Below are 23,742 nucleotides of genomic sequence, written 5' to 3'. Positions count from 1 at the left end.
CCAATTCTTTGGGTCCAGGTTCACACTTTGATCATGGTTCTTTGTGATCCATGCATTGGTATAGAACTCTTAAACCATTAAGATTCTGACTTGTTGAATGGGGTTGGTGAGAACTTCCCAACCTCTTCTTTGAATCTCATGTCGGATCTCCGGATATTCACCCTTTTGAGTTTGAAAGGGACCTCGGGGATCACCTTCTTCTTGGCCACGACTTCATAGAAGTGGTCTTGATGCACCCTTGAGATGAATCTCTCCATCTCCCATGACTCGGAGGTGGAAGCTTTTGCCTTTCCTTTCCTCTTTCTAGAGGTTTCTCCGGCCTTAGGTGCCATTAATGGTTACGGAAAAACAAAAAGCTTTAGATTTTACCACACCAAACTTAGAAGGTTTGCTCGTCCTCGAGCAAAAGAAGAAAGAAAGGAGTAGAAGAAGAAGAAATGGAGGAGATGGAGGTGAGTTGGTGTTTCGGCTAAGAGGGAGAAGTAGTGTTGATGTTGTGTGAAAATGAAGGGATGAAGATGGGTTTATATAGGAGTGGAGAGGGGGGTATGGTTCGGCCATTATGGGTAGGTTTGGGAGGAAGATTGGTTTGAATTTGAATGGTGGGGTAGGTGGGGTTTTATGAAGGATGGAGGTGAGTGGTAAAGAGAATGGTGGGATTTGATAGGTGAGGGGATTTTGGGGAAGAGGTATTGAGGTGATTGGTGAATGGGTGAAGAAGAGAGAGAGAGGTGGGGTAGGTGGGGATCCTTGGGGTCCACAAATCCTGAGGTGTCAAGGATTTCTCATCCCTGCACCAAGTGGCGTGTAAAACGCCCCTTTCTGCCAATCCTGGCGTTAAACGCCAGGCTGCTACCCATTTCTGGCATTTAACGCCAGCTTCTTGCCCTTTTCTGGCGTTAAACGCCAGTCTGGTGCCCATTTCTGGCGTTAAATACCCAAAATGGTGCTAGACTGGGCGTTTAACGCCCATTCTGCTACCCTTACTGGCGTTTAAACGCCAGTAAGTTTCTCCTCCAGGGTGTTCTATATTTAATTCTGTTTTTCAGTCTGTTTTTGCTTTTTCAATTATTTTTAGGACTTCACATGATCATCAACCTACAGAAAAGATTGGGTTGACTCCCAATAAGCACTTCTTTAATGTCAATAGCTTGACAGTGGGCTCTCATGGAGCCTCACAGATGTTCAGACCAATGTTAGAACCTCCCAACACCAAACTTAGAGTTTGACTGTGGGGGCTCTGTTTAACTTTGTATTGAGAGAAGCTCTTCAAGGTTACAGAGGGATATCCTTGAGCTTTAAAGACAAGGGAGTCTTCATTCACTTGAATGATCAATTCTCCTCTGTCAACATTAATCACAGCTTTTGCTGTGGCTAGGAAGGGTCTGCCAAGGATGATGGATTCATTCATACACTTCCCAGTCTCTAAGATTATGAAATCAGCAGGGATGTAGTGGTCTTCAACCTTTACCAAGACATCCTCTACAAGTCCATAAGCTTGTTTTCTTGAATTGTCTGCCATCTCTAATGAGATTCTTGCAGCTTGCACCTCAAAAATTCCTAGTTTCTCCTTTACAGAGAGTGGCATGAGGTTTATGCTTGACCCTAGGTCACACAGAGCCTTTTCAAAGGTCATGGTGCCAATGGTGCAAGGTATTGAGAACTTTCCAGGATCTTGTCTCTTTTAAGGTAATCTCTGCCTAGTCAAGTCATCCAGTTCTTTGGTGAGCAAGGGGGTTCATCCTCCCAAGTCTCATTACCAAATAACTTGGTATTTAGCTTCATGATTGCTCCAAGGTACTTAGCAACTTGCTTTCAGTAACATCTTCATCCTCTTCAGAGGAAGAATACTCATCAGAGCTCATGAATGGCAGAAGTAAATTCAATGGAATCTCTATGGTCTCAGTGTGAGCCTCAGATTCCCATGGTTCCTCATCAGGAAACTCCATGGAGGCCAGTGGATGTCCATTGAGGTCTTCCTCAGTGGAGATCATTGCCTCTTCCTCCTCTCCAGGTTCGGCCATGTGAGACGTGTTTATGGCCTTGCACTCTCTCTTTGGATTCTCTTCTGTATTGCTTGGGAGAGTACTAGGAGGGAGTTTAGTAATTTTCTTACTCAGTTGACCCACTTGTGCCTCCAAATTTATAATGGAGGACCTTGTTTCAGTCATGAAACTTTGAGTGGTTTTAATTAGATCAGAGACTACGGTTGCTAATTCAGAGTGGCTCTGCTTAGAATTCTCTGTCTGTTGCTGAGAAGATGATGGAAAAGGTTTGCTATTGCTAAACCTGTTTCTTCCACCATTATTGTTATTGAAGCCTTGTGGAGGCCTCTATTGGTCCTTCCATGAGAGATTTGGATGATTTTTCCATGAAGGATTATAGGTGTTTCCATAGGGTTCTTCCATGTAATTCACCTCTTCCATTGCTGGGTTCTCAGGATCATAAGCTTCTTCTTCAGATGAAGCTTCCTTAGTACTGCCTGGTGCAGCTTGCATTCCAGACAAACTTTGAGAAATTATATTGACTTGCTGAGTCAATATTTTATTCTGAGCCAGTATGGCATTCAGGGTATTAATCTCAAGAACTTCTTTCTTCTGATTTGTCCCATTATTCACAGGGTTCCTTTCAGAAGTGTACATGAATTGGTTATTTGCAACCATCTTAATGAGTTCCTGAGCTTCTGCAGGCGTCTTCTTCAGATGAAGAGATCCTCCAGTAGAACTGTCCAATGACATCTTGGACAGTTCAGACAGACCATCATAGAAGATACCTATGATGCTCCATTCTGAAAGCATGTCAGAAGGGCACCTTCTGATTAATTGCTTGTATCTTTCCCAAGCTTCATAGAGGGATTCACCTTCCTTCTGTCTGAAGGTTTGGACTTTCACTCTAAGCTTACTCAATTTTTGAGGTGGAAAGAACTTTGCCAAGAAGGCATTGACTAGCTTTTCCCAAGAGTTCAGGCTTTCTTTAGGTTGTGAGTCCAACCATGTCCTAGCTCTGTCTCTTACAGCAAAAGGGAAGAGCATAAGTCTGTAGACTTCAGGGTCAACCCCATTGGTCGTGACAGTGTCACAGATTTGCAAGAATTCAGCTAAGAACTGATGAGGATCTTCCAATGGAAGTCCATGAAACTTGCAATTCTGTTGCATTAGAGAAACTAATTGAGGCTTAAGCTCAAAGTTGTTTGCTCCAATGGCAGGGATTGAGATGCTTCTCCTATAGAAGTCGGGAGTAGGTGCAGTAAAGTCACCAAGCACCTTCCTTGCATTGTTGGCATTGTTGTTTTTGGCTGCCATGACTTCTTCTTCTTTGAAAAGCTCTGTTAGGCCCTCTACAGAGATTTGTACTTTAGCTTCTCTTAACTTTCTCTTCAAGGTCCTTTCAGGTTTAGGATCAGCTTCAACAAGAATGCCTTTGTCTTTCCTCCTGCTCATATGAAAGAGAAGAGAACAAGAAAGTATGGAATCCTCTATGTCACAGTATAGAGATTCCTTGAGGTGTCAGAGGAAAAGAACACTAGAAGGAGGAGGTAGAGAAGAAAGAATTCGAACTTATCAAGAGGGATAGAGTTCAAATTGTACATTTAGGAGGAATGTTAGTCCATAAATAGAAGGATGTGAGAAGAGGGGAAGAATTTTTGAATTTAAATAAAAAAAGATTTTGAAATAATTAAAAGAAATTTGAAAATTTGATTGATGATTTTCGAGAACTAAGATTAGGAAAGGAATTAAGTGATTTTTGAAAATGATTTTGAAATTAGAAATAAAAAAGATATGATTGAAACTTAATTTTGAAAAAGATGTGATTGAAAAGATATGATTGAGAATATATGATTGAAAATCAAATGAAAAAAAAGGAAAGTTTTAAAATTAAAGTTGATTACTTGACTAACAAGAAATTAGAAGATATGATTCTAGAATTAAAACTTTTGATCCTTTCTTAATAGGCACGTAACAACTTGAAAATTTTGAATTAAATTACTAATTGTAGCAAGAATTTTTGAAAATAGTAAAAAAAATAGAAAATGGAAAGAAATTGATTTTGAAAAGATGTGATTGAAAAGATATGATTTGAAAAAGATTTGATTTTAAAAATTATGAAAATTTGAAAAAGATTTGAATTAAAAGCAAAATCTTCCCTCTTGTGTCATCCTGGCGTTAAACGCCCAGAATGGCATCCATTCTGGCATTTAATTCCCAAAATCCTACCTTTTTGGGCGTTTAACGCCCAGCCAGGTACCCTGGCTGGCGTTTAAACGCCAGTTTTCCTTCTTCACTGGGCGTTTTGAACGCCCAGCTTTTTCTGTGTAATTCCTCTGCTGAATGTTCTGAATCTTTAATTTTCTGTGTTATTGACTTGAAAAGACACAATTTTGAAATTTTTTTTTGAATTTTTAATGATGAGAAATAATAAAAATGCAACTAAGATCAAATAAACAATGCATGCAAGACACCAAACTTAGAAGTTTGTATACTAAGGACTACAATAATTTGAAAATGCATGTAAGAAACAACAAAAGACACCAAATAAGAGAAATTAAAGATCAGAGCACTGAAATCATCAAGAACAACTTGAAGATCAATGAAGAACATAATGCATGTAATTTTCGAAAATTAGAAGAATAAAGACATGCAATTGACACCAAACTTAAAATTAGACACTAGACTCAAACAAGAAACATAGAATATTTTTTATTTTTATGGTTTTATAAAATTTTTTGTGATTTTTCGAAAATTGAGTGGAAAAGAAAATAAAGGGATTCAAAATTTTTAATAAGAATTCCAGGAATCATTGCAATGCTAGTCTAAGACTCCGGTCCAGGAATTAGACATGGCTTACTAGCCAGCCAAGCTTTCAAAGAAAGCTCCGGTCCAAAATACTAGACATGGCCAATGGCCAGCCAAGCTTTAGCAGATTATTGCTCACAACAGCAAAATTGATAGAAATCAACAAGCTCCGCTGATGACAAGTTGAAATCTCGTTCCAAAAGATTAGACATGGCTTCACAGCCAGCCAGACTTCAACAAATCATCATGAAACTCTAGAATTCATTCTTAAAAACTCTGAAGAACAAAATAGAAAATTTTTTTGTATTTTTGAAAAAATTTTTTCGAAAATAAAAAGTAGAAAAGCTTAAATATAAAATAAAATTACCTAATCTAAGCAACAAGATGAGCCGTCAGTTGTCCAAACTCAAACAATCCCCGGCAACGGCGCCAAAAACTTGGTGCATGAAATTGTGATCATCAACAATGGCGCCAAAGACTTGGAGCTCTCAAACGTGAATCACACTTTGTCACAATTCCGCACAACTAACCAGCAAGTGCACTGGGTCGTCCAAGTAATACCTTACGTGAGTAAGGGTCGATCCCACGGAGATTGTCGGCTTGAAGCAAGCTATGGTCATCTTGTAAATCTCAGTCAGGCAGATTCAAATGGTTATAAAGAATTGATAATTAAAAGATAAATAAAATATATAATAAAGATAGAGATACTTATGTAATTCATTGGTGAGAATTTCAGATAAGCGTATGAAGATGCTTTGTTCCTCCTGAACCTCTGCTTTCCCATTGCCTTCTTCCAATCATTCATACTCCCTTCCATGGCAAGCTTTATGTTGGGCATCACCGTTGTTAATGGCTACTTCCCGTCCTCTCAGTGAAAATGTTCTACGAATGCTGTCACCGCACGGCTAATCATCTGTCGGTTCTCGATCATGTTGGAATAGGAACCATTGATCCTTTTGCGTCTGTCACACGCCCAACACTCGCGAGTTTGAAGCTCGTCACAGTCATCCCTTCCCAGATCCTACTCAGAATACCACAGACAAGGTTTAGACGTTCTGGATCTCAAGAATGGCTGCCAATAATTCTAGCCTATACCACGAAGGTTCTAATCTCAGATTAGAAACCCAAGAGATACGCATTCAAGCTTGTTTGCATGTAGAACGGAAGTGTTTTTCAGGCACGCATTTCTAGGTGAGAATGGTGATGAGTGTCACATAATCATCACATTCATCAGGTTCTTGGGTGCGAATGAATATCTTGGAGAAGAAATAGACTTGAGTTGAATAGAAAAACAATAGTACTTGTATTAATTCATGAAGAACAGCATAGCTCCACACCTTAATCTATGGTGTGTAGAAACTCCACCGTTGAAAATACATAAGAACAAGGTCTAGGCATGGCCGAATGGCCAGCCTCCCAAAGAGGGTTCAATCATCAAAACATGATTCCAAGATGATCAAAAGATTTTTAAAATACAATAGCAAAAGGTCCTATTTATAGAAAACTAGTAGCCTAGGGTTACAGAAATAAGTAATTAATGCAGAAATCTTCTTCTGGGCCCACTTGGTGTGTGCTTGGGCTGAGCATTGAAGCTTCCATGTGTAGAGACTTTTCTTGGAGTTAAACGGCAGCTTTTGTGCCAGTTCTGGCGTTAAATGCCAGAATTTTTGAGCTGACTTAGAACGCCTATTTGGGCCATCAAATCTCGAGTAAAGTATGAACTATTATATATTGCTGGAAAGCCCATGATGTCTAATTTCCAATGCAATTGAGAGCGCGCCAATTGGACATCTATAGCTCCAGAAAATTAACTTCGAGTGCAGGAAGGTTAGAATCCAACAGCATCTGCAGTCCTTTTTCAGCCTCTAAATCAGATTTTTGCTCAGGTCCCTCAATTTCAGCCAGAAAATACCTGAAATCACAGAAAAATACACAAACTCATAGTAAAGTCCAGAAGAGTGATTTTTATTTAAAAACTAATAAAAATATAATAAAAACTAACTAAAATATACTAAAAATATACTAAAAATAATGCCAAAAAGCGTATGAATTATCCTCTCATCACCTTAGCGCCACAGAAACCTCATTACCCATAACTAACGAGATTTGAAGTCACATATCCCAATTAGCCCAGATAACTTGTTGGTTTAGGTGATGTATTCTCAATCTGGAGCTCAATACTATCCGGGTCAGGACTCACAAGAACTCATGTAGAATAAGGGGTTATACTCTCGTTCCACCCCAGATTCGTTTAGATGAAGAACGATAATACATCATAGAATGGAATCAAACATATATTAAAATAGAGATGTAATAATATTAATCCATAGGACAAGCAGAGCTCCTAACCTTAACCTAGGAGGTTTAGTTCCTCATAATTTACAAAGAAAACCAAAGAAGAAGGTGTAAAGTAATGTGTTTCATCCTCCCCTCCCAGGAGGCGTGATCCTCAAGAGGAAGGAAGTCCCTTATTTATATTAAAACCTCTAAGACTAAACCTAAAAGATATTGTTTTTAATTAAAAATTACAAAAAGAAAATAAGAAAAGCCTAAAGAGTGCTAAAATCCACTTTGAAGCCCACTTGGTGAGTGTTTGGTCTGATGCCTGGCGTTCAACTTGGATTCTGGGCGTTCAACGCTAGTCCTTGCTCCCTTGCTGGCGTGGAATGCTAATTTTGGGCGTTTAGCTTGGGAGGTTGGTCCTTCTACTACAAAAAAAGGGGTTAAAATGGCCATTTTTTATGGAAAATACGGCGGTTACAACCACCATTATTACCAAAAATGGCGACTCCAAGAAACGCCGGTATTCTGGGCGCCATTTTGGTTATTACGGTGGTTTTCTGAAAACCGCCGTAATAACCAGTGGATAATACGGCAATTTTTTTACGGTTAAAATGGCGATTTTAACCGCCATTTTAACCAAATAAAACAACGATTTTGTTAAATTGCAGTTTGTAACCGCTGTTTTTACCAGGGTTTAATGGCATCTTTCTAGTTTAAAATAGCAGTTTCTAACCGCCATTTTTATGTGGGTTTAATGGCATCCTTTTCATTTAAAATGACGGTTTCTAACTACTATATGTTTTTACCAGGATATAATGGCACCGTTTTCGTTTAAAATGGCAATTTTTAACCTTTGTTTTTACCTAAGTTTGATGGCAATTTTATACTTTTTAAAATAAGTTTGAAACTACCTATTTGAAGTGACATTTTTGGAACTCAAACTTTAAAATCTATTAATAATTAAAAGGCATAGTCTTAAATCAAATATTATAACAAGATTTTTAATTCATACATGGTTTCCGAAAATCAAAAGTCATAATCCAAAAATTAAGTATCAAAATAACATTTTTCAATAATTCATCTTCAATATATATATATATATATATATATATATATATATATATCCTTGATACATAAAACCTTTATCATGCAAGATCATGCTTTTTTGTTGCTTGCTGTAGAAGACCTACTTCCTAACTCTTTTGGTGATGGAATTTCACTCTCTTGATCTAATCCCTACGACAAAAATATAATTATGAGCACAATAAAAAGGGATAGAAAATTAAATCTCAAACTATTAATCTGAAATTATTCAATCATCAACGTTTTATATATGCAGATATCAAAGGTCGAGATAGGTTTCAATTCATGACATTGCCTGTTTAACAAAAAAAAAAAAAAAACCGAACATCGAGATGATTGGAAATGGTAATTAATGTTATTGACACGAAATTTGTATCTTCAACAAATAAAACAAAATCCTTTTAAAGCATGTTAAAAGCTTATATATACTTGGTAAGAGAAACCACACAAGCATAAAGAACGAAATTAATTTCATATATAGTTTATAGCTTTATATAAGATGTCCCTGATGACACGACTAAATTAAAAATACTAATCACAATTAGGCAGTAATTGGATGGAACAGAACACAAAAAAGGCCATGTATATATGCTGTATAAAAATGACAAGAATCAAAAGTACTGAATTTGGTTTCATATTTATCACGTAAATGAAAGCTTAGGTGTCCAAGATGTTATCATTCACAAAACTTAACGGTTCCAAGAAATAAAAAAACAAAAGTTCCTCAATGAATTCTTGCACAAGTTATAATACTATTTCCATCATGGAAATACAGCATACAAGCAGTAAGATACAGGGTGTTAAGTAAAGAAAAACCTCCCTTTGAGTTTAAAAGACATAATCCACAGTAGAAGGAATTTTTTTATTGATGATCTTGTGAAATCTATCCCATCATAGAATAAAAGAAAAAGGACATAAAGACATAGAAAATTAGGAAAAGTCCATAAAACAAGTGAACTATTATTATGGGAAAACTAGGAAAAGAAGCAATGACTTAAAATGGCACCACTCTTTCTTTTCTTTTCTTGCACTTATGTTCAATATGTATCTCTCTATTGAGGACTGTAATATCATTTAATACCAGAGATGTTTTATGTGGCTGGCTCCCATATTGATCATCATTGTATAATGAGAGATTAATGAGAAATTAAATATGTTTCTAAATTATTGTATTAATCATTAACTAGTTATGATCTCTATTTTCTTTAAGTGTAATAATAGACCTTAGCTTGGTGTTGTCATCTAGCAATGTGCAAAGAGGAAGTAGAAATAAATAATAAATAGCAATGTGAGAAGAGGCAAGGTAGTACCTATTTTGTTTTGTTTGCTTAAAGAAGAGGCAAGGCAGAAAATTTAATTACCTTTTCCAAAAGATAAGCTATCCTGTTGCTGTAAAAATTCAAAATATTCTGCTAAGGCCCTTATATTGTTCGGATAGATTCAAGAAAGCTAAAAAAGAAACTACAAAGCCAAAAAAGAAACTACAAATTACAGTTCATATATAGCATCCAAAATGAGATAAATAAACATGGTAGTTGGTCAAGCATTAGATCAGTTCTTAAGTCCTTCGGTTGAGATTGAAAAATCAAATATAAACATCTTTTAGACATACCAGAAACCATATTTCATATCAAATAGCAATTGTAAGAACTACCTGTTCTATTCTCCTAAACGCAACCACCAACCTCCTCTTTGTGGAATCACGCCAAATTACAACCTGAAGGTTCAATTATTAGCTAATTGAAAGAAGTGTATTGAATGAGATATCCGCATAAATGGTATTTGGGGTGATACACTGCAATTGTTAGAGTAACAATGTAGTATACATATTATAGAGGAGATAAGAAAAGACCTGCGTGTATGTGGATGCATTATCTAAGAAACATACTTTTTCAAACTCAAACTTAATGAAACTAGGATGACCAAGTGAAGTGGCCAGCATTACCCAAGCCTGCACAACACTTTCTGCAGTTGAAAAAAGTGCTCTTATCTCTTCAGCTTTCTTCTCATCCAACAGTAATCCATTATGTGGGAAGAAACTCCAGACTAGTAGAATATTGTGTGTCATCACCTCCTACTTTAGTACAATCTTCTTTGATTTCCTTCTCTTCCAAAGAACGTGCTTCATTTTTCATTTTGAAATTGTTGCAGTCAGAAGAATCAAACCACCTAAATTTGAATCAACCTGTCTAATTAAATTCTCTGTTGCTTTCTTGACCTCTGGAAGTGAAGATCGAATTACAGCGATGGCAGGCTGATCACTTGTTTTATCATTATCCCTTGTATTATCCTTATTACTCGTTTGATCTTTATCATCCGTGCCTCCTGGTAATGCAAGTCCAGATTGAATATATATATATATATATATATATATATATATATATTCTGCAATATTTTATGACTGTGAGCCAATTTTATTTAGAAACTCCAACCCATCCCACTTTAACTTCTTTGGAACAGAGAGGCCTAGCTTTTGAACAATGTTAGCATTAATAACATTAGCAAAATTTTTCCAAAATAGTTGATTTGATAGCTCTTCATCACTAAATTGTTTTGATGAATCAGAATCTTAACTAGTAAATTAAGATATGATTAATTCACACATGCTCTATCTCTAATTAACAAAAATTAATACACTTGTAAATTTGTAGTACATACACTAGTAAATCACATAAGTTAACTAAGCCAACATGAGCAAACACAGATACTACACATTCTCTCTCCCTCTTATTAAATGTATGAAAGGAAGGCAAGGGAAGAATGAAGATACCTTCAAGCATTCCCTTTGCCCATGTATTAATGAAAGGATGGTTTTCCCAAGTGCAGTAGAATTTTGCAGCTCAAGCCTTGAAGCTCTAACGAACGCTGATAAGTCTCCAGATCGAAGTCAAATCATATAAGCTCAATGAAGGCAGCGACAACGGCGTTGCTTGCAGCAACGAGGAGTTGAGCTGCAACAAGGGGATGAGCGACAGCGAGGAGTTAAATGATAAATCAGTGGGATGAACAACGGCAAGAAATTAGGGTTCGTCATTGACATCCTCCTCACTTTCTCATATGCAATAATACTAATCACACTCTCATATACAACATCACTCAAACTAAAAAAGAAAACAAAAATTCTTTGGCGGTTCCAAACGCCACAGTCAACAAAAGCCGCCACAAAAACCATGAGCATTATGGCATAAGTTAGCACCGCCAAAATTAACAAACATAATGGCAGGTTTTTAACCCGCCATAAAATTAGTGCCATTTTTACCAACATTTTTTATAGTGTTCTTGGGCGTTGAACTCTAGATATGGACGTTCAACGCCAGTTTTGGCAATCATTCTGGAAAAGAAGTATAGAATATTATATATTGATGGAAAGTTCTGGAAATTAGCTTTTGAATTCCGTCAAGACCACATCAATTGGACCTCTATAGCTCAAGATATGCTCGTTGGAATACACGAAAGTCAGGATCTGACAGCATCTGCTATCCTTTCTTCGTCTCTAAACAAGATTTTGCCAAATTCGCCCAAAAATCACCTAAAATCATAGAAATAACACAAACTCAAAGTAGCATTCAAAGATTAATTTTGCACTAAAAACATAATAAAACTTAATGAAATCTAACTAAAAACAACTAGAAAATGAGGTGAAAAAGGGTATAAGATATTCACTTATCACAACACCAAACTTAAACTGTTGCTTGTCCTCAAGCAACCAAAAACAAGATAGGACTAAATAGAAGAGAAAAATACATAAGGTTTTAGAGTTGTCAATGAAGCTCAGTTCTAACTACTGAATGGAGCTATTAGCTCTTTATTTCTGAATAGCTTTGGCATCTCACTTTCCTTTGAAGCTCAGAAATATTGGCATCCTTTTGAACTAGAATTCAGATGATATTATTGATTATCCTCTTTTAGTTTTTCTTAATTCTTGAACACAACTTTTTCTTTTTGGTGCTTTGCACCTTTTGAGCCTAGCCGTGACTCTAAGCATTTTGTTTTCAAGTATTACCACCTGATACATAAACGCCACAAGCACTTAACTGGGGGAACCCTTTGGATTCGAATTTAGCTTTGCTTAAATTCCCAGACAGTGGTGCTCAGAGTTCTTAAGCATACTCTTTGTAGCATTGGATCACGACTTTAAATGCTCAGTCTCAGGATTTTCTTGACACCTTCACAGCACAAGCATATAGTTAGGGGTAGCAACTCATTTGAGCTTTTTAGGCCAATTTTGACCCTCCTAGCCATTGATGCTCAAAGCGTTGGACCCTTATTCTTTTGATTTTACTTTTTATTTTTTTCTTTATTTTTCTTTTTCTTTTTGCTATTTCTTTTGCTTTAAGAATCAATCTGTTTAATTTTTCAGAGAATCAATAATACTTCTCTAAATTCACTGTTCTTCAAGAGCTAATATACTCAACTTCAATATCAAATATGCACAGTTAATTCATACATTCAGAAAATAATGATAAGGCCACCACATCAAAGTAATCAGAATAAATCATAATATATAACTCAAAATCTCATGCATTTTACTACTTCTTTCTCAAAATTTTTCTTTTTAAGCTTAGTGGGCAATTCATGAGACATCTTTAACCATAAAAATTTTGAAAATAAACTACTAAAGTGAAATCCTAAGAGTGATCATGCAAAAGCTAGAATAAAAAATAGGAAACAGAATGAAATAATGAAAAACAGAAAGAAAAGGGGAATGAAACTCAACCACCTCAGTGCTAATGGTTGCTCAGGTTGTGCTTTTCTATGAAGATGATTCACCTCCCTTTGGTGCCATTGATGATAATATATACCTAGAGCTCGCTCTGCAACACCAAACATAAAAATTTTACTTGTCCCTAAGCAAACAAAATTTGGTCCACTGTTGGCGTTTAGACGCCAGGACTGCTTCCCTTATGGGCATTGAATGCCCATGCTCTTCTCTCCCTTCTGCCGTTGAACGCTAGTAAGGAGCACCCTCCGGGGTGTTCTGTTCCTCTCCTATGTATTCCTGTTTCTGTTCTAATGGCTACACATGATCACAAACATTAGAAAAATAAAGAAAACTATCAAAAAGAATAGAAAATAAAATAATACGAAATCAAACTAAAATAACAGAAGGAAAATAGAAAAGAAGAAAATACTATAGGACACCTATGGTTAGGTTGCCTCCCAACAAGTGCTTCTTTGAAGTCATTAGCTTGACACTTGATTGCTGAATTTTCTTTCTTTTCTTCCAGTTGGTTAAAAGAAATTACTCCAAGGGGAAAGAGGAGGAGATTAGTGCCCTCTGATTTGTATTCCTCCTAACAAGTTTTTTTTTTGTGTTTTCAGTTTGATTATCCTTGCTTGTTAGTGTATGGGTTGTATTATTTCTTACTGACCTTCTCTTTTTCATGGATATCATCTTTTGTTCCTTGGTCACAATCCCCTTTTCAGTACATTCCTTGATTATCTCTACCACTTTGAATTTAGGACTTGGGTGTTGTGTGATGGGTGGAGTGTACCCTTCACTAAGAACCGCTTGAATTGGTGATTCAAAGAGCTCACCCTCTATGCCTTTTTCTGCTTCATTAGAGTGTAATTTCCCATAAATATTTTCCTCCCCTACAACCTCCTTTAGTCGTGCATCTTTTGCTTCTTCCATGTGTGAGGGTGGAAAATTCTCTAATTCACTAGGCTATGGACTCCTTTGAATGATTCCCTCACATTCTTTAACTGGAATTTGCATTGCTTCTCTTGTGAGGGAGTTTACTTATTTCTCTGCCAAATGCTTGGTAATCACCTCCACATGCCCCTCTACATTCTTGACACTCATTCTCATATCTTGTATGCAATCTTGAGCAGCCTCCCCTAATTCTTTCATGGTAAGCTCTAAAGTTGATAGTTCTGAATAAGCAAATGATAATTCTTGATATGAACAATGAGATGGTGGCTCTTGATATGAGTAAAGGGAGCATGGTTCTTGGTATGGATAGAGAGTTGGTGGTTTTTGGTATGAATATGCAAGGGATAAAGATGGAAATTTTTACAAAATTTCCTCTGTTATTTGCTCCAGTTCTTGATAGGCAAGATCAAAAGATGATGGTTCTTGATATGAGTAAGGAGATGATGGTTCTTGATAGATGGAATATGGAACATTGACATCTCCTAACTCTTGACCTTGCCAACCAAAATTCTGATAATTCCTTCATCCATAGTAATTTGAATCACTCCTTGGGTGTGAGTAGTAACCTATGTGATCCCTCTCCATGATTGTTCCTCAACACAAAACACCAAATAAAATTAAACGCACCGGGTGGTAAACAGAAAGTAAGAAATAAAGAACTGAATTTTTTTTTTAGAAAAAATTTGAAAATAAATCAAAAAATAGAAAAGAAATAATTAGAAATTTCGAAAAATTTAAAAAATATTAGAAAGAAAGGGGTTTAAAAATTTTCAAAATTCAAAAAGAAAGAAAGAAAAAGTCAAGAGAAAGAAACAAGATAAGATAAGATTTGAAAATTTAAAGATTTTGAAATTAAAATTAAAAGAAAGAGGAACTAAAGAAACACCAAACTAAATAAGATAACTTCAAACAATTAATTAAAAAATTTTAAAAATAAAGGTAGAAAAGTTGTTGAAGATTTTCGAAAATTTTAAAGAGAAAAGATTAAATAAAGATTTTGAAATTCAAAATTAAAAGAAAGAAAGATTGAAGACAAACTAAACTTTTAAAATTTGAAGTCAAAATAAAGGTAAGATAATAAGATTTTAAAATAAAAAAAAAAGATCAAAAGATTAGGAGAGGTTGACAAGATAAGATTTGAAAATTTAAAAATTACTAACAAGAAATACCAAACTTAAAATTTGAATTTAAATAAAGATAAGATAAAGATGCAAGAATTAACTTTAAAAGTTTTCGAAATTTAAAATTTAAAAGGAAAGGGTTTTAAAAATTTTGAATTTCAAAAAGAAGAAAAACTAACAAGACACCAATTTTAAAATTTGAATTTAAATAAAGATAAGTGGTGCACGGAATTACACTTCGCACAATTGAACCAGCAAGTGCATTGGGTCGTCCAAGTAATACCTAAGTGAGTCAGGGTCGATCCCACGAGGATTGTGATTTGAAGCAAGCTATGGTTATCTTGTAGATCTTAGTCAGGCAAATAAAAAAGTTGGTTGATTGTTTAAAACGCATAAAAATAAAATAAAGATAACGTTACTCAGTTAATGGTGAATGTAATGATAAGAAGATGGTTAAGGCTTCAGAGATGCTTTATTCTTCTGGATCAATTTGGTTTTACTGTCTCCTCCAACTGTGAATGATTTCTTGTATAGCAGGCTGTATGTGATCAACGCCTTTCTTAAGGGGTCGTCGATTCTCTTCCAGAGTTGAACACCAGGGTTAGTGTGCATCCAGTCTAATTGAGGGTGAAGCTCCTGTAGTCCATTCCCTTTGATGATCCTACTCAAAATGCCACAGACAAGATCAAATTTTCCAGATCAGAGAATGTTGTGCCTTTGGTTCTAGCCTTTTCCATAAAGACTCTAATCTCTCCATACCTCGGTTGAACTGGTGTCTCGAGAAGTCCCCAACAAAGTCGTGGATTAGCCGTCTAAGAGATGTATAATCAAGCTATTGGTTCATCATTGTCCGATGAAAGACTCACTCTGAACCCATGCAGAATGAGATAACCTTGCGCTGGTTCAACACATTCATAAGGATGAAGAAAAAAAATACATCTTAGAATAGAGAATCAGACACGAATTGAAGTAGAACAATAATACTTTTATTAATCTATAAAACTTAGCAGAGCTCCACCCCTTAACCTAGCAGGTTTTGAGACTCATACTGATAGAAAATACAATGAAAGGTAAAAGTGGACAAAGATTGGTCGAAGATCCTAAAACAAGAGTGATCTTCTCCTATATATACTAATCTAATAACTAAGGATTATACAAATATGATAGGCTTAGGCTTGTAGTGCGAAAATCCACTTCCAGGTCCTACTTGGTGAGTTTTTTGGCAGAGCTTTAGTGTCTCCCACGTGCTTAGAGGCTCCTTCAGAGTTGAACACTGGCTAGGGACACCTTTATAGGCATTGGACGCTGGCCACTCTTCTTTGGGCATTAGACACCAAGACTGGGGTAGATGGTTGGCGTTGAACACCAGTTTTGGGCCATTGATTCTGAAGCAAAGTATGGACTATTAAATATTTCTGGAAGGCCCTAGATGTTAGCTTTCCAAAGCCGTTGAGAAAGCTCCATTTGGACTTCTGTAGCTCCAGAAAAGCTCCTTCGAGTGCAAGGAAGTCAGATCCTGACAGCATCTGCAGTGCTTTATCTGCCTCTGAATCAGACATTTGCTCGAGCTCCTCAATTTCAGCCAGAAAATACTTGAAATTGCATAAAAACACACAAACTCATAGTAGAATCCAAAAAATGTGAATTTTACACTAAAACCTATGAAAATATAATAAAACTTAAATAAAATATGCTAAAATTTATCTGAAAATGATGCCAAAAAGCGTATAAAATATCCGCTCATCACAACACCAAACTTAAACTGTTGCTTATCCCCAAGCAACTAAAAACAAAGTAAGATAAAAAGAAGAGTAAGATACAACAAATCTCAGAGTTTTCAATGAAGCTCAGTTTCAATCAGATGAGCGGGACTTTGTAGTTTTTGCTTATGAATAGTTTTGGCATCTCACTATCCATTGAAACTCAGAAGTGTTGGTCTCTTTAGGAACTTAGAATCCAAATGATATTATTGACTCTCCTAGCTTAGTTATTTTTTATTCTTGAACACAGCTTTTTAGAGTCTTGGCCATAACCCTAAGCACTTTGTTTTCCAGTATTACCACCGGATACATAAATGCCACAGACACTTAACTGAGTGAACCCTTTCGGATTATGATTCAACTTTACTAGATTCCCTTGATAGAGGTGTCTAGTTTTCTTAAGCACACTGTTTTTGCTTTGGATCACGACTTTAACTTCTCGGTCTCAAGCTCTTTTACTTGACACCTTCACACCACAAGCATATAGTTAGGGACACTGTCCATTTGGAGTGCTTATGCCAAGATTTTACTCCTTTTAGGCCCTCCTAAACATTGATGCTCAAAGCCTTGTATCATTTTACCCTTGCCTTTTGGTTTAAAGAGCTATTGGCTTTTTTTGCTTTTTATTTCTCTTTTTTTTTACAAGCATATATATTATGTTTTTTTTTCTGCTTTTTCTTGCTTCAAGAATAAATTTTTGAATTTTTCAGATCATCAATAATATTTCACTTTTTCATCATTCTTTCAAGAGCCAACATTCTTAATTTCAATTTCAAATATGCATTGTTCATTTATACATTCAGAAAGCAAAAGCAACGCCACCACATCATGATTATTGAACTATTCTTAAGATAAACTCAAAATTCATGCAACTTAATTTTCTTTTTTTTTTCAAATGAAATTTTCTTTTAAGTAAGGTGAGAGATCTATGAAACATTTTATAACTTTAAGACATAGATGATCATGCAACAAGAACAAGAGAACAGACAATAAAACATAATAGAAAATAGAAAAATAGCATAAAAAAAGGGGATTAAGAGAACGAATCCACCTTAGTGATGGCGGCTACTACTCCTCTTTGAGGATCCAATGTAGTGCTTGATCTCTTCTATGTCACGCCCTTGTCTTTGTTGTTCTTCCCTTATAGCCCTTTGATCTTCTCTAATTTCATTGAGGATGGTGGAATGCTCTTGATGCTCCAACCTCAATTGCTCTATATTAGTGTTCAATTCTCCAAGAGAATTATGCAATTGGTCCTAAGAGCCTTGGGGAGGAAATTGCATCCCTTAAGGTATCCCAGGGATTTCTTGCTGAGGCGGTTGCACAGGCTCATGTGCATGCTCTCTAGTTTGCTCTATCCTCTTCTTAATGATGGGCTTGTCCTCCTCAATGAAGATGTCTCCCTCTATGACAATTCAAGCTGAATTACATAGGTGACAAATGAGGTGAGGGAAAGCTAACCTTGCTTTGGTGGAAGGCTTTTCAGCTATCTTTTACAATTCTTGAGGTATCACATTATGTACTTCCACCTCACTCCCAATCATGATGCAATGAATCATGATGGCTCTGTCAATGGTCACTTTTGACCAATTGCTAGTAGGCAGGATAGAGCTTTGGATGAATTCCAACCATCCTTTAGCTACAGGCTTGAGGTCAAGCCTTCTTAGTTGAGTAGGCTTGCCTTGGGAAACCCTTTTTCACTGTGCTCTTTCCACACAGATGTCTGAGAGCACTTGATCTAGTCTCTGATCAAAGTTGACTCTTCTAGTGTAAGGACGTTGGTCTCCTTCCATCAAAAGAAATTTGAACGCCAACCTCACACTTTCCGGACTAAAGTCCAAGATTTTCCTTCAGACCATGGTGCTCCAATTCTTGGGATTTGGGTTCACACTAATGTCATGTTTTTTTGTGTCCTATACATTAGCATAGAACTCTTGCACCATTAAGATCCCAACCTCTTAGATGGGATTGGTTAGGACTTCCCAACCTCTTCTCCTGATCTCTCTTTGGATTTCCAGGTACTTATTATTCTTAAGCTTAAAAGGGACTTCAGGGATCACCTTCTTCTCTGCCACTACTTCATAGAAGTGGTTTGGTAGGCTTTGGTGATGAATATTTTCATCTCCTAAGATTTAGAGGTGGTGGATACTTCCTTTTCTTTCCTCTTTCTAGAGGGTTCTCCGGCCTTGGGTGCCATAAGTGGTAATGGAAAGTAAAAAGCAATGCTTTTGTTACAGCAAACTTAAAAGCTTTGCTCGTCCCCTAGCAAAAATAAATAAAAGAGAAGAATAGAGTAGAAGAAGAAGAAAATAGATAGAGATGGAGGGAGAGAAATAATTCTTCCAAGGGTGCTCTAGAGTGTATAAAGTGTGTGTATGAAGGGTTAGTAAGAAGGGGGTATTTATAGGAGTGGGCTAGGTTAGGGTTCCTTCATGGGTGGGATAATTGGGAGGAAAATTTGATTTTGAAGTAGGTGGGGGTTGGTGGGAGTTATGATGCTTTGGGAAAGTGATATGGATGTGATTGGGCTAGGGTTTATAGGGAAAAGTGAGTGGGGAAGTGTGAAAAAGAAGAGAAAAGAAGTGGGGTAGGTAAAAATGCTGTGGGATCCACTGGTCTTGAGAGGCTAGGGAATTCAGATTTCTTGCCTTTCTTCATGGGCGTTGAACGCCCAGCGCTATGCTCTTGGCTGGCGTTCAACGCCAGCTATACTGCCAATTGGGGCGTTGAACGCCCAGGCTATGCCTGTGGCTGGCATTCAACGCCAGCAAGTCTACCAATTTGGGCGTTGAACGCCCAGCCAGTTCTCCCTGGCTGGCGTTCAACGCCAGCAAGACACTCTATCTAGAGTGTTCTATTTTCATTGATGAACCTTGCTATATCTGTTCCCACTACTCCACATAATCATGAACCTAAAGAAATAACTTAAAAAAACAAATTTAAGGAATTAAAAGAAATAGAAATAACTAAATAGGGTTGGGTTGCTTCCTAACAAGTGCTTCTTTAATGTCTCTAGCTTGACGGTTAGCTCCTTACGGAGAATGATATGGGCTCAGAATTTCGCCCCTTACAGTGAACTTTCTTCCTGTCTTATCATAAATGAGCTCCATATGCGCTAGAGACAGGACACGACTCACTGTATGTGGTATGACTGGCTTCTTAGTAAAGACAACTCTCATGCCAGGTGAAAGGCCTTCAATAGGGACTTTTTTATCCCTCCAGCCTTTAGGTACTTTCTTCTTAGTACCTTTGTTATCAGTGCTTGTTGATAGCTGCCCAACACCAAACTTAGAATTGATGTTTGGGGGCTCAATAAAGCTCTGCACTGAAAGAGATGGTTGAAACACTAAGTGTTGTATAATTATCTCTCTTTTTTCAGAGAGAGAGTTGGGGTGAGGCATCTTGAACAGAATGTGATCCTCCCCTAGTTGTAGAATCAGTTCTCCCTTACCTACATCGATGATAGCATTGGCAGTGGTTAGGAAAGGTCTTCCAGGGATGATGGATTCATCCTCATCTTCCCCAGTATCTAAGATTATGAAGTTTACAGGGATTTAAAGGTCTTTAGCCTTCACCAAGACATCCTCTACTAAGCCATATGCTTTCTTCATTGACTTGTCTGCATCGCTAGTGAGATATTTGCAGCTTGTACCTCAAAGATTCCAGCTTATCCATTACAGAGAGTGGCATGATCTTTATACTTGACCCTAGGTCACACAAAGCCTTCTTAAAGGTCATGATGCCTATGGTGCACGGAATTAGGAAGCGTTCGGAATCCGAAAGCTTCTGAGGTAGCTTCTGCTGTACCAAAGCATTGAGTTCTTTGGTAAGCACTAGAGGCTCTTCCTCCAAATATTTTGTGCCAAATAACATAGCATTCAGCTTCATGAGAGCTCCTAGGTACCGAGAAACTTGCTCTTTCCTAGTGTCCTCATCCTCATCAGAGGATGAGTGTTCATCAGAACTCATGCACTACAGGAGTGCATGCAAGGGAACCTCTATGGTCTATACATGAGCCATGGATTCCTTTAAGTCATGGATAGGAATTTCTTCAGTGGGTGTTGAACACTCAGTAGGTGTGCCATTGCTGGCGTTCAATGCCAGATCTAGTGGTTCTTTGGGCATTGAACGCCCATCATGCATCCCTTCACTGGCGTTCAACGCCAGTTTCCTTGCCAAGTTGGGTGTTGAACGCCCAGTAAGACCTTCCTTACTGGCGTTCAATGCCAGATTCCCTGCCAGTTTGGGTGTTGAATGCTTAGTGAGGGCTTCCTCGCTGGCATTCAATGCCAGCTTTGATGCCTGTTTGGGCATTGAATGCCTAGTGAGATGTTCTTCATTGGCGTTCAACGCCATCTCGATTCTCCAAATTTGGCCTCATCTTCAGTGGGGATGGCCTTGCACTCTTCTCTTGGGTTTACTTCAGTGTTACTGGGAAGAGTGTCAAGAGGAGTTGATGCTTGCGGAAATTGGCGAGTTAAGAATGATTATAAAATATGCGTTGCAAGTATAGTTCTCAACCAACCAGAAATCCGCTTATCAATTTAGAAGGGTGTCACAGAAATTAAAATTAAAATACTGAGAGTATAAATCCCAGGTCGTCTCCCAACGAGTTGCAGAAAAGTGTGCTATTTTATTAATCAGATGTTTTCAAAAAGGTTTGAGTTGAATGGCGGAAAATTAATTTAGAGAATTTATATAAATTTAAATAAAAGCCTTGACTGGGAGTTAAGTAGCTGGAAGCCCTATTCTTGTTGGAGTACTCTCAAGATTAATTGACAATTGAGGGTTATTATGTTTAGTTGTCCCTTACTAAGTAAGGGAAAGTCAGACAAGCTGGAATGCTGTTTCTATCCACAAGTTCCAATCCACTCTTGGGAGGATTGGTGTTAATGACTAGAGAGCAATCCAACAATAAACCCAATTACAATCTTTCCCTTGAGCATCCCAACTCAAGGGTTCCTTTCAATCAACTCCCCATCAAGTCAGGAAACTACTCGCTCATTGTAAATGTAAAATTTATAACAAGAGAAAGGAAATTAAAGAAAGACATGATAAATAATGATCAAAAGATTAATTAAAAATAAAAGTAATTCTTGTATTAATAAATGCTAAAATAATCCAACGGTAAAATTAAGTAAATTAAGGAACATGAAAGAGTAAGAGACAAGTAAAGAGAACGAACTAGAATGTCAGTCTTGACGAGGCAATAACTCTTCTCAATATCCCAATGCAAAAACAATGAAAATAATAAATCCTAAAAACTATGAATGTGTAGAGAGGAAACCTAGAGGAGGAGTAAAACTAGATCTGAAAAACTAAAACTATGCGGAATGAATGTTGTTGTTGGTTTCTGCATGTTCTCTGGCTCTAGTTTGCTTTTCTGGGCCGAAAACTGGGTCAAAATAAGGCTCGAAATCGCCCCCAGCGATTCTGCAGATTATGCAGATCGCGCATGTCACGCGGTCGCGTCATCCATGCGGCCGCGTCATTTGGCTTTCTGCTTTGCCACGCGGTCGCGTCATCCATGCGGCCGCATCGCTTCTCGCTGGTCATCTCCTCAATTTCTTGTGTTTCTTCCATTTTTGCAAGCTCCCTTTCCAATCTCTAACTCATTCATGCCCTATAAAGCCTAAAACACTTAACACACAGATCACGGCATCGAATGGAATAAAAGAGAAATAAAATACATAATTAAAAGTCTCTAGGAAGCAAGTTTTCAATCATGCAATAACTTTAGGAAGGAATTATAAATGCATGCTTATTTAATGAATAAGTGGGTAAAGATCATGATAAAACCACATAATTAAACACAATATAAACCATAAAATAATGGTTTATCAACCTCCCCACACTTAAACATTAGCATGTCCTCATGCTTAGTTGAAGGAGATAAAATGAATGAGTAAGAACATGTAAAACCTATGAAATGCAATGCAGCCTATATATGCGAATGCAACTATATGATTCTTGTCCACTTGATCTAAAGTAAATAAGCTCTTCAAAATAATTACAAATCAAATTCCACTAACTCAATTCTTATACAGTAAGAACAGATAAAAATGCAAGAAGATAGCTCATGAAAGCAGGGAACATAGAAATTCAAGCATGGAACCCTCACTGATGATGTATGTACACTCTAGTCTCTCTAGTGTATAGGGTCATCACTTTATCCTTCTCTAATCATGCTCTCTAATTTTTGTTTTTCTCCTAACCAATCAACAACATTTAATATACCAATGCAAACATCATGAGGTCTTTTCAAGGTTGTAATGGGGCCAAGGCAAGGGTAAGGATGCATATATGGCTAAGTAAGCTTATAAATTGAATCTTTAATTAACCCAGGCTTTAACATAACCTATATATATTCTATGTAACTTTTAAAATTCATACCTAGCTACCCAGAAATTTCCTTTCACATTCCATACTCATGTTTCAATCTTTTATTTTAATTTTATCATACATGCATTGATCTTTGAATGCTTGACTTAGCATTGGGGTAATTTTGTCCCCTTATTTATTTGTTGAATATATTATTTATTTATTTATTTATTTATTTTTTCATAAACATAGAAACATAAAAATAACTTACCTTATCAATGCACATAGAGTTTTAATTCTTATAGTTTCACATGAGTAGGTATCCAAATTCCCATAATATTATCATGACTCATTCCCTTATTATCCTTTGTTCCCACAATTTCCCATACTTAAATAACACACATAAGCTAACCAAAGATTCAATTTGGGGTATATACTTGTTTTTCCACTTAAGGCTAGTAATGTGGTAAAATATAGAACAAATGGGATTTAAAGGCTCAAAGTGGCTAACAAAGGTAATTGAAAGGGTAGGCTTTATTTGGATAAGTGAGATAAACAAATAATGGCCTCAATCATATGCAAACATATAAATATAATAAACATTGGGCATATAGGATGAAACAAAATATAGATTACAATCATAGAGAAGTAAACACACAAGAATAAAATAATTATGGTTAAATAATGTAACCATTTATAAAGGCTCAAATCTCACAGGTTGTGTG

General features: G+C 36.7%; 1 non-coding gene and 1 pseudogene across 1 annotated transcript; one reads left to right on the top strand and one right to left on the bottom strand.

Moving 5' to 3' along the window:
* Positions 1-2,792: 2,792 nt before the first annotated feature.
* LOC148552734 (small nucleolar RNA R71) lies at positions 2,793-2,900 on the top strand. Its single transcript, XR_015893422.1, has one exon. It is a non-coding gene; the product is annotated as a small nucleolar RNA R71 (small nucleolar RNA).
* Positions 2,901-9,640: 6,740 nt separating this feature from the next.
* Positions 9,641-13,794, bottom strand: LOC148552733 (uncharacterized; annotated as a pseudogene).
* Positions 13,795-23,742: the final 9,948 nt, after the last annotated feature.

The sequence above is a fragment of the Arachis ipaensis genome, chromosome B7 (genome assembly GCF_059453495.1).
Source record: "Arachis ipaensis isolate K30076 ecotype BB chromosome B7, ASM5945349v1, whole genome shotgun sequence".
NCBI lineage: Eukaryota > Viridiplantae > Streptophyta > Magnoliopsida > Fabales > Fabaceae > Arachis > Arachis ipaensis.
This window is presented reverse-complemented; position numbering and strand designations above follow the sequence as displayed.